Here is an 11,414-nt window from a genome sequence, read left to right as displayed (position 1 = left end):
AAGAGCCAGGCTTTGAGTGGTTAGCACAAGTCCAGTGGGAGGCATTTTGAGGGCAGTTGTAATGGGATGGTAATTAGAGAGCAGAGACCACTGCGTGCACCCTATGTAGGACTGCAGGCTTTCTAGTTATCAGGAAAAGAAAATCATCATCACAGCCTTAGTGATGGAAGCAGCAGGTAAATTTATCCTAAACACAAACATTTCCTGGCAAAATCACATGTTCTAGGGTGAGATTTAATGTGCCCCAGCTAAACTCTGAATCTTTTAAACTTTCAGTCAAAGCATTCAGTAAGCATTAATAAACTTGAATAAATGATACATTTCACTTTTGTAGGGACTTAACATATCTCACTACTTTTGTTTCAAGCATTCCCCTAGCTTCCTCAACCAGTGGACTCTCCTGGGGATTCCAAGACTTATCCCTCCTTAACACATACATACCAGACCTCTCTATGCTATGTAGGAGGGACACAGGGGTGCACTTGTCTTCCTGAATGAACAGATTTTCACTTAAAAGCAATTTCTATTGTATCAAACTCAGCAAGACTTTAGAGATTCTCTTTCTCACTTTGTTGTTTTTGGTGGTGTTAGTGTTGGGTTTTGGTTGGTATTTGTTTTTGTTGGTTTTGGTTTGTTGTTTTAAATATCCTTGGAAGTAAGTGAGCCACTGAGTCTAAGATTGAAGTCTCCAGATTATTTACAGAGTAAAACTTGACATTGTAGATGAATATTCCAAAAGACAAAACAGGGAATGAGGTAACAAAAAGAATCAAAATGAGGGTGAGTAGAAGAAAACCTAGTAAGTTAACAGAACATGTCGGAGATTTTGACACCCTTTCCCACCTTTAAAACTCCATACAGAACATTTTCAAAGCCACCTCATTCCTTAAACTGGGTAAACTAGTACTTTAGAGTTCATTTTTTGAGTCTGCCAGTTTAGGACAACAAAAATATATTTTATCTAGAAGTTTAGGAAAGTAACAGCTCAAAAATTTATTTCCTAGTTTATTTTTTTTAAAGATTTTATTTGTCAGAGAGACAGAAGGAGAGAGAGAGTACAAGCAGGGGAGTGGCAGGCGGAGGGAGAAGCAGGCTTCAGGCTGAGCAGGAAGCCGGAGGCCGGACCAGATCCCAGGATCCTAGGATCATGACCTGAGCCAAAGGCAGACGTTTAACCTACTGAGCCACGCAGGTGCCATTTTCTAACTTTTTTTTTTTTTAAAAAAAGCTGAATATAAATCTACATAAAAATGTTTAATCCCCAATACAACTAAGGGCAGATGAAATTTTAGTAGCTAAGTCAAATTAAAGCACCACGCCATATTATGTGTACCTTTTTGTTAATGTGAATGCATATGCCTACTTTTGGTTCATTTAATGAGCTGAAGAAAAAAATTTCACCCTTAAATGCATTTCCTAAGTTCCTAGAATACCAGAATACTGACACATACGATTGTACTATTTATTTGTCAAAGATGATTCTGAATTTCGCTGAAAACCACAAAGGAAACCAACAAACCCACATTAATAATTCTGATAACCCCACCGAGGAGGAAATACAGAGAGGAAGTTAATCTACAAGTCTGATAGGGCAGAAGTGATTTTAGCAGAAGAGCCTCAATATTCAGCCCGTTCCGACCACTGACTAACCCTCATCTTTATCCCAGTTCCTTCTGGATCCTCTCCCTTCTCCTTCAGGCACTAGCTACTGGGCAGACAGGAAAGGTGCTCGGATTTGGGTTAGCAGAATTCTAGTTCTGGCTGCCTCACTTTCGGGGTCGCAGCCTCAGTTTCCCAAGCTGTCAAACAGGATATTAGTACCTGTCCCTCACTGGGAAGTTGCCGGGATCATATAATACGTTGTCTCCAGATAAGCCAAGGCCACCATTACTGGGAGAGTCGCCAAGAGAACTCAGCTTCGGTTCCCTCTCCCGGCAAGGCTGGTTCGACCAACAGTCAACAGGAAGCTCCTGGGGTTGGGACAGGATCCCTGGCTCGGAAGGAGGCCAGACGCGAGCGTTTTTGGACGGTGATCAGGCTGGTGATGAGAGCGTTAGGAACGCCCCCCTGGCTCATGCGGCTGGGCTGAGATTTTACTATCAGCGACAAAGGGTGCGGAAGCATAGTACTAAAAAGCAAACAGTCAACCAAAATAACTCAACCCTGTCCTCCCCCACAAAAACAAAGCCCCAAAGCCTTCGGCACTACAGAACGGGGCGAAGGGAACGGAGAAAGGCAGGGGGGGCGGAAGCTGCGCCCCTGACTCCATCTCCAGGGGTAGGCGCGTGTGCGGCCGCAGGGTCCGCGGAAGGGGAGGGGGCGCTGTGGGTCCGCTCTCCGCGTGCAAGAAGCACCTCCTCCTCACGCCCCCTCAGCCTGCACCGCCTCGGGAATCCGCCCCGGACCCCGCCGCCATGTTGGGTCCGGATAAGTGACTCGGACTAGCAGCCGACGGGGACCGCGGCGGGACGGCCCGCAGCCGGCGGAGCGCGCCGGCGCCGGAAGGCGGGGGGCGCTCGAGCCCGTGCGGGCGCGGCGCGAGTTCCGGTGAGGAGGCCGGCCGCGCGCGCAGGTAGCCGCAGCCCCCACCCTCGCCCCCGCCCTCGCCCCCGCCCCGCCCCCGCCGAGGAGGGGCGGAGCCGGGAGTGAGGGCGGGCGCCGCACGGAGTGGAGGTGGAGAGTGAGGCCGAGGGGTGGGGGAGCCCGGGAATTCCCTCCTCCTGAAGTAACGAGTGCGGGGCGGCTGTGCAGTCGTCGCTGCAGCCGGGCGCTCGGGACGAGGAGGTGGAGGAGGGAGAGGGCCCCGCGGTCCTCGCCTCCGCCCGCCGCCCCCTCCTCACTGCCCCGAGCCGCGATAGCGGCGACTCATGAGAGCGCGGCTGGAGGGCAGGTAAGGACCCGGCGGGGCCCCGCTGGCGGAGGCGGCCGACCCTGGCCCGGGCAGCGCTAGGCCCCGGCGCCCGCCCGCGTCCAAAGGCGCCGGCGCTCCCCGCCCCCGCAGACTCCGAGTCGGGAAGTTGGGGAGAAACTTCTCCCCTCCCCCGTCCCGGCTCGCCCGGCGGGCGTGTCTCCTTCCCGGCGCTACCTGCTTGCCCCCTGACTCGGTCTCCGCCCCGTCCAGTCCTTCCCGGTCCCGCCCAAGTCCGACTTAAGGTCCTTGGAGCGGTACGCTACCTCCCATCGGTGCCTGGGGGCGAGATTAATTTTGGCTCGCTTGGCCAGACTGAGGGCCGAGAGCGGCGGCCTCTTTCTGTCCCGGAGCTTGAGGGTCTCCGTGTTAGCTGACGCCGGGTGGCTACTGTGCTGGGAGAGCGGACGTGGGTGTGTGTGGGGGCGAGTGGGTGAGCCTTTCGCTTTACTCGGTTTGATTGAAAACCGCAACATGTTAAAGTTTTCCTTTGTTTTGGGTTGGGGGTTGGGAAGTATGCCATTCAGCATCCACTTTTATAGTACTAAGCCACTCCGCCTCCCGTTTGGTTCGGTTCTCTGTCCACATGTTACAGAAAATTCAGTTTTAAAGTGTTTTTTTCTTCTTGATAATTGCTTCCAGCTTTTGCTTTATTGGGCATGGGGCAGTGTCGTTTTAAGAAGCGCGTCGAAAACCAAGTCCAATGTAGGGATTGCTTTAATTTTTGTTTTGTGGTGAGTGGAAAATAAGTCCAATGCAGGGACCGCTTTAATTTTTGTTTTGTAGTGAGTGGGACATAACATAGTTCGGATTTGGTTGAATTTTCTGCGTAATTAATTTAAAGTCATGGAATAACATACGTTCTAACAATTTATAAATTATTAAATAAGTCTCTAATGGAATCACAACTTTATGTTCATGCCATTATGTATATGTGTTTCGTGGTGTGCTTTCACATACATGATTTCACATATGTGCATATGATTGTAGTATATTCGTGTCCTTGTAACTGTAGGATTTCAGTGCCGAAAGTATCTCGATTAATTCTGAGTATATTTAAACCATCTTGTTAAATTTCTAAAGTTAAGTTACACACTAAGGACAATGTTACTAAATGTGTACATGTAACTGTGTACTTTAGGCATAGTATCCTGGTAAATCTAGTATCTTAACTAGGGCAATGCATACAGTGGACAGAAAACATTTTGAATGGGCAGGTTATGAAGGAGTGTCTTGTAGGATAAAGAGGATCTTGTGTGCATCATACATGATTTTCATATATTCTGTAAGAAAGTTGTATTTCACTAAGCCATACATATGTTTTGTTTTACTAATACGTGAGACCCCTGTCATAGTTGACACTTAAGAAAAGAAAGTTTAATTATTTTAAATTTTGGACATTACCTAAACCTCAGTGGAGATTTTGAATGCTGGTTGACAATTCATAGGGTCCTAAATTTGAAAAACAAAACGAAACAATTGCCTTTTATCTGAATCTAAATAAAAGACAGTTCATATCCATGTTTCCAGAATAAAAGACAAAAAGGCTCTTAAAATATGTACTCTGCTGTAACCACCATAATGTTATAATAGCTTTTAATTTTGCAGTATGTTTTTGCTGACTTCATAAACCACAAAATTGACTCCTTTCTTTTCAACCGAAAGTGAAATTATGGCTTTGACCTGTCTTCCTGGGATAGGTGGAATTTGTCTTATGGCTGAAGTATAATATTAATACATGGCTTAAGGTTTTTTTGTTTTTTTTTTTAATTCAGGAAAATCTCAAGCTGAAAAATCAACGTCCATGCAAATCTCCTTCCTGATATGTAATGTTAAAAGAATAAATGTTCTAAGCTAATAGCAACAATCCAGTATAAGTGAAATATTACCAACCCATGGTATAAGATTTATTAATGCAAAGTCCACATTTGCATATTTTTAGGCGGTAATTTGTTAACATGAGTAATTTTTTTAATAAACATATGTAACTCTCAATCTAGTGTTCAGTGTAGGCGTCATTAGTTCCTTTTAGCATTATATTAAGAAGAGGTACAAACCCAGTTACAAAATAAGTCACGGGAATGTAAGGTACAGCATAGAGAATATGATCAGTAATATTGTAACAACTTTGTAGGGAGACAAATGGTAACTAGACTTATACTGGAGGGGTTTGTTTTGTGATGTATAAAAATATCAAGTCACTATGATGTACAGTTGAAACTGGCAGTGTATTCTATGTCTTTTATACTTCAATTAAAAGAAGTGCCTAGGGATGCCTGGGTGGCTCAGTTGGTTAAGCAACTGCCATCGGTTTGGGTCACGATCTCAGAGTCCTGGGATCGAGCCCCGCATTGGGGCTCCTTGTTCAGCGGGGAGCCTGCTTCTCCCTCTCCCTCTACCTGCTACTCTGCCTGCTTGTGCTCTCTCTCAGTCAAAAAAAAAAAAAGTGCCTAATATCAAAAAATTTAAAAGCAATACTAAGCTCTGGTGTCTGGGAATGCAAACTTGGGAAATAAAACTGTATTTAAAAAAAAAAAAACCTGCAAGGAAGTGATTTCTATAAAAGTAAAGATAAGGAGGTGGGAGGAAGTTGTGTTTGGGACCCAGCTTCTGCAGTGGTTACAAAGTTTTAACCTGGTGGTGGTTGCAAGGGTGTTCCTTAGTATATTCACCAAACCATACATTTGTTCTGTGTGCTTTTCTGTATCTGTTTTAATCCACATAAAATTTTTTTTTAAGAAGCCTGGGTGTAGGGCGCCTGGGTGGCTCAGTTGGTTAAGCAACTGCCTTCGGCTCAGGTCATGATCCTGGAGTCCCGGGATCGAGTCCCACATCCGGCTCCCTGCTCAGCTGGGGGTTTGCTTCTCCCTCTGACCCTCTTCCCTCTCATGCTCTCTCTCTCTCATTCTTTCTCTCTCAAATAAATAAAATCTTTAAAAAAAAAAGCCTGGGTGTAATGTAGTATATAAGGTGCTTGGGTAAAGAACTTAACATTTAGTGAGTGCCTTTAGAACACTGGGCTATCCTTTGCAAACAGGATTAGACTTATTAAATCATAATTGTCATATTCCAGCTAGTGTTTGTCACTACTTTGACATATAAATAACTTGTTAATTATGTTAATATTTTGAGGGAGAACACCAGATTTTACTAACTTTAAATCCTTTTAGCTTATATATTGTAAATGGTAAATAGTTGGTAGTCAAAATGTTTATTAAACTAATGGATACTATTCTGTCATCAAATATAAAATACAGTTTATTTTTCATAAAATTATGTAAATGACAAAACTGTCACATCAAGGTAATAAGTCTTTTAACCATTTTGTTTTCTTTTTTTTAAGATTTGAGAGCGTGCATGTGTGTGTACACACACACGTGCGCACACGCGCTGCGCGCTGAGGGGAGAGGGAGAGGGAGAAGCAGACTCCCCACTGAGCAGGGAGTCTAAGGCAGGATTCTATCCCAGGACCCTGAGATCATGACTCAAGCCAAAGGCAGCCGCTTAACTGACTGAGCCACCCAGGCGCCCCCCATTTTCTGTTTTCTGTAACAGTAATTCTTTGGATCAGTAATTTTGGCCTTGGTTTTGATATTCTTAAGGATATAATGAAATTCTCAGCATAATAAGTTTTCGTTTACTTAAGCTTTATGAAGATGTGCCATATGGCACCTAACAGAAGAGTATGTTTTGTTTCAAGAAAGCAAATGACAGTATGGTGTTGGAGTTTCAAAAATGCTGAGAATCATTGTATTATGCTCCTTGCTTTATGTAATGGCTTGCTGTTTTAGTCGTTGATTTTGTTGCTTTGCATTGTCTTAATGGAGAGTTAAAGAAGAGATCACGTCTGTGCCAGATTCTTATATCACAGGAACCTTTAGTCATGTTATAAAGGTGATGTTTGCGGCGCTGGCTTTGTTATATGAATATTTACAGGAAGTTTTAGTTAAGATCTTCCATTGTTCAGAGCTCTATGTGGCTTAGGTCACCTTCAGTTCACATTTAAACAGGTCTATAATACAAATCCAGAATTCTTCCAGAGAAGTACAACTGCTTTTCTTTAAAGGTAATAATCTGTTCCTATTAAAGTATCTTGGCATCTTATTGGTATTGTATACAGCAGTTTGTGTGTGGCTATGGTAGGGTATGTATTATCGCTTTTCTTCCTCTCAGCTGCTCCAGTGCCACAATTAGGCTGAGTATTGCTCAGCTGCAGCTGCTGGGTGATTATGAACCATCCAGCTCCTGTCTAAACTCAGAGGCAGATTTAGCAAAAGGAGCTATAGTAACAGCAGAGGGTGAAAGAGAAGAGCCAGTGCTGCTGCCAGTATCATTTTAACATGTCTCTATGCCAAGGAATTGTTGGCTGCAGCAGCACTACTGTTGTCTTGGAACTGGCAGACTTGACGGCAACATATCCTGGTCTGGATTGAGTTTACCTGATGTTACTCTTTAAAATCTTGAAGCTCACTCCAGGAAAGAGAGAGAATCCTGTAATTTCAAAGTACAGGATAATACCGATGGACTGAATTACAAGTCTCCTAGCCCAGGAGAGCAGCGCTCTTCAGTTTCTCTTGCTTGAGTGCCTATATTGCGACTGCAGGGTCCCTGAAATTTATACCATATACTCCATGCTGCCGCAAGCTGTGTCACTTAGAAGTGCTGCTGCTATTACTGTTTGTGGAGTGGCAGGAGAGCTTATATATGCAGGTTCTTTGGACATCCTACTTTTTCCCAGGAAGTGGAAGACCCTCAAGAGGGATTATTTCTAGAACTACTTGCACATGGTATATGCCCTGTGTCTGCCTGAATTTTGCAAGTAGGAACCCTAGATTTCTTTTCTTTTGTTCTTTATTCCTGGGGTATGAGAAGATGGACATCAACAAACGCAGATACATTATCAGCTATATATGGCAAGCCCCAGACTGGAAGATGCCACAGGCAAATTTTGCTGCTTCTGAAATGTTACTCATTTTATAAACATGCTAAGCAAAGAGCATTATCTTTTCCTCTCTTTTACCATGACTGTCAGAAAATCTGCAGAGACGATTCCTTTTGCTAATTCTGGCTTGAAACTTAGTTTGGGGTTGGCTAATTTGGGGTGGGTAATAGGGAGCATTGGGAGAATCAGTGCTCCAACATATATAACCAGAAGGAAGGAAGAGGTATGGAAGACCGTACTCCTGAACGTTAACAAGTGCACATTGTCGTTGTGGCACATACTTAGCAAAACACTGGTATATTGGCTCCCATCTTTGTGCTCCCACAAAACTCCTCTGATATGAAAGCACATTCTCCTTACATTATAATTCTTTCCATTACTGTGATACATGTGGCAAGGAACTGTTATATGAATTTTTGAGAACAGTCTCCAGTAGAATAAATGCTTAATAAATTTTGAGTTGTATACAGAGATGTGGTTCTGTGTGTTTTATGACTATAATATACAGACTTTTGCTACACGTGTTCTAAAGATCTACCTCTAAAATTTTATAAAACTTAGTGCTTTTCCGTAAGCTAATGTTAAATTCTTTAGATTTTTACCATCAAAGTTTTGTTCTAGAAAATGATTTTATAAAACAGTTTGTAAACACTTGCAAATGTGAATTTAAAGGTCATTTTGATATTTCTAATAAACTGGGAACTCTTTGTAGTGAAGTTAAACTAGTCTTTAATAAGATTTATTTTAAAGAAATGGTTTTTACTGTTTTTTTTTTAAGATTTTATTTATTTATTTGACAGAGAGAGACACAGCAGGAGAGGGAACACAAGCAGGGAGAGTGGGAGAGGGAGAAGCAGGCTTCCCACTGAGCAGGGAGTGATCCCAGGACCTTGGGACCATGACCTGAGCCGAAGGCAGACGCTTAACGACTGAGCCACCCAGGCGCCCCTGTTTTTTACTGTTTTAATGCATATAGAAAGCCCAGGCTATCCACCAAAAAAAAAAAAAAGGAAAGAAAGAAACCTAGATTTTTCTAAAATACATTTGTCATCCTATCATGTTACTAGTGACAATCAGTATTATAATCATGGCTTACGTTCATATCTTCCAAGGACAAAAAGAAAAAAGTCCTGATTTTCTTGATGTAATGTGTGTAAAAGAATGTGTATTTTATAGGATATGTCTGCTGTTACTGGGGGTGTGGGTGAAGACAGGAAGTACTGGGAGTAAAGGGCTGACCACTGAAACTTAAAGATTGTCTGGTTTCAGCCTATGTTCCTAGCAGTATGTAAACTATAGATTTTCTTTAATTATGGAGGCTAGTTACTTCTCTAATTTTTTAATGTAACTTACAGTTTGTTAGCGTTAAGTAGAAATGGGAGTGGAGTGGAGAAAGTTGGTGGCTTTTGCTGCATAATTTAATACTTATAATTGTTCTTTGGCAAGTTTATTTCTCACATTTGTTCTCACACAATTACTATTTTATTTTATTTATTTATTTTAAAGATTTTATTTATTTGACAGAGATACCAAGAGCAGGAGCACAAGCAGGGGGAGCGGGAGAGGGAGAAGCAGGCTTCCCGTCGAGCAGGGAGCCCAATGTGGGGCTCAATCCCAGGACCTTGGGATCATGACCTGAGCCAAAGGCAGACGCTTAACAACTGAGCCACCCCGGCACCCCCAATTACTATTTTACAGATAAGAACATTTTTAGAATAATAGCTGTCAGGACTTTGAAAAGGAGCAGAGAAGGCAACATGGTATAATAAGGAAAGGACTAAAAGGTAGAAGGTCATCTGGATTTTAATGCCACTTTGGACAGTGAGGAGCTATGTGGCCTTGGTCAGTTCAGTAAGTGCCCTATGCCTCAGTTTCATCATTTGAAACAGGAGGTAGTTGGGCCAGATGGTTTCTGATATCCTTTCAGCCTTATATAAATGTGTGGTTCTGTTACAGTTGAAGTTTTTATATTGATAACATTTTAAGGAAACGTTTCAGAATCTAGAATTTGAAGTGAATAACAGGTAAGTAAAGGTTGTAGTAAAAACCTGACCCATGGACTTGGCACTGGACTTTTCTCCAGCAAACGTAGTATTATTTCATTAAGTGGATATTTATTAAACCCATGGCGTAACAAATACTGTGCTAGTTTTTATGTTATAAAAATGTTTGTAGCATGACTGCTGCCTTTTAGGAATTCACAATTGGGTGGGACTGGCTATGATTAGGAGATTGTTACAAATTTTGTAGATGGGTAGATCTTTTTAGTGTGATAATCTAGTACAACACTTCTCTGGTTTTTGATGGTATTACTGTGTGATACCTCTGAAACTTTAATGAATCCCTTTGCACTAGATACTTGTAGCCTCAAAGCAAACTGATTCAATTCTCTAGGCAGGAAGACTTGATGTGATTTTCTAGACAGTTCATTACAGATATGTGTGACACATATGCAGGTTCCATAACACTTAGATAGAAGTTTTACTATAAGAAGGCACATTTGGGGGCACCTGGGTGGCTCAGTTGGTTAAGCGACTGCCTTCGGCTCAGGTCATGATCCTGGAGTCCCGGGATCGAGTCCTGCATCGGGCTCCCTGCTCAGCAGGGAGTCTCCTTCTCCCTCTGACCCTCCCCCCTCTAATGTGCTCTCTCTCTCTCATTCTCTCTCTCAAATAAATAAGTAAAATCTTTAAAAAAAAAAGAGGCACATTTGAAAATAAGGCCTTTAAAAACCATTTCAGGGGTGCCCGGGTGGCTCAACTGGTCAACCATCTGCCATCAGCTCAGGTCATGATCCCAGGGTTCTGGGATCAAGCCCCGCGTTGGGCTCCTTGCTCAGCAGGAAGCCTGCTTCTCCCTCTGCCTGCCTCTCCCTCTGCCTGCCGCTCCTCCTGCTTGTGCTCTCTCTCTCACTCTCTCTCTCTGTGTCAAATAAACATTGCAGATTTATTTAGCAGTAAAATTAAGATAAGGGCTTTATTCATTGAAGCAATTAGATGTGATGTCAGTTAACAGATAATCATGACTATTTGGATGATAGCTTTGCCACTTTATATCAGGAAAATAGCCACTAACATTAAAACATTTAATTTTTTTAATTGATAAAAACACAGAATAATTGTTCTGGATTTTTTTCTTTAACACATTTAGTTACTAGTTAGAACAAAATAAGCATAGACATTAGAAAATGGTTAGCTTTTTAAGGTTTGCAAAAAAGATCTTGTTAAAAAAAGGAAAAAGAAGAAAGCCACTAAAATTATAAGTAGTTTGTGTTCCCAAAGTTTGTCAGTTGGGTCTTTGAAAATCAAAATCTTTTCCCAGAAAAAGTCTTTCCTGGAAGGTTAGCCTTTTTGGTTAGATTTCTAGGCAGACCGTTAGAGTTTATAAAAATTTAACAGTTATAATAGTGTTTCAGTTTTTCAGGTTTTTGTTTTTTTAAATCTGAGCTCTTTGAACATAGGAAATATTTGGTCCGCTAAATGCTCTGATTATATAGGGGATGACCCCATTGCCTTGCCAGTTACACTGTCTCCTCACCTTCCCAGCTCTTCACCATTTAAAAAT

General features: G+C 42.4%; 1 protein-coding gene across 3 annotated transcripts in view; it reads left to right on the top strand.

Moving 5' to 3' along the window:
- The first annotated feature begins 2,441 nt into the window (after nucleotides 1–2,441).
- Nucleotides 2,442–11,414, top strand: part of YES1 (YES proto-oncogene 1, Src family tyrosine kinase) — a 57,964-nt gene continuing 48,991 nt past the window's right edge. The window contains exon 1 of one of the 3 annotated variants that reach the window (XM_073898453.1): nucleotides 2,442–2,547. The gene's annotated coding sequence lies outside the window, so the exon portion shown is untranslated. Of the gene's footprint in view, nucleotides 2,573–2,646; nucleotides 2,891–11,414 lie in introns of those variants that run through there. The other 2 variants (XM_073898452.1, XM_025886846.2) reach the window with 2 other exon arrangements.

This window comes from Callorhinus ursinus, unplaced genomic scaffold, assembly GCF_003265705.2.
Source record: "Callorhinus ursinus isolate GAN/ISIS: 27379988/994484 unplaced genomic scaffold, GSC_fseal_2.0 scaffold11, whole genome shotgun sequence".
Lineage (NCBI taxonomy): Eukaryota > Metazoa > Chordata > Mammalia > Carnivora > Otariidae > Callorhinus > Callorhinus ursinus.
Note: the sequence above shows the minus strand (reverse complement) of the source record. Positions and strands in the feature narration are given on the sequence as shown.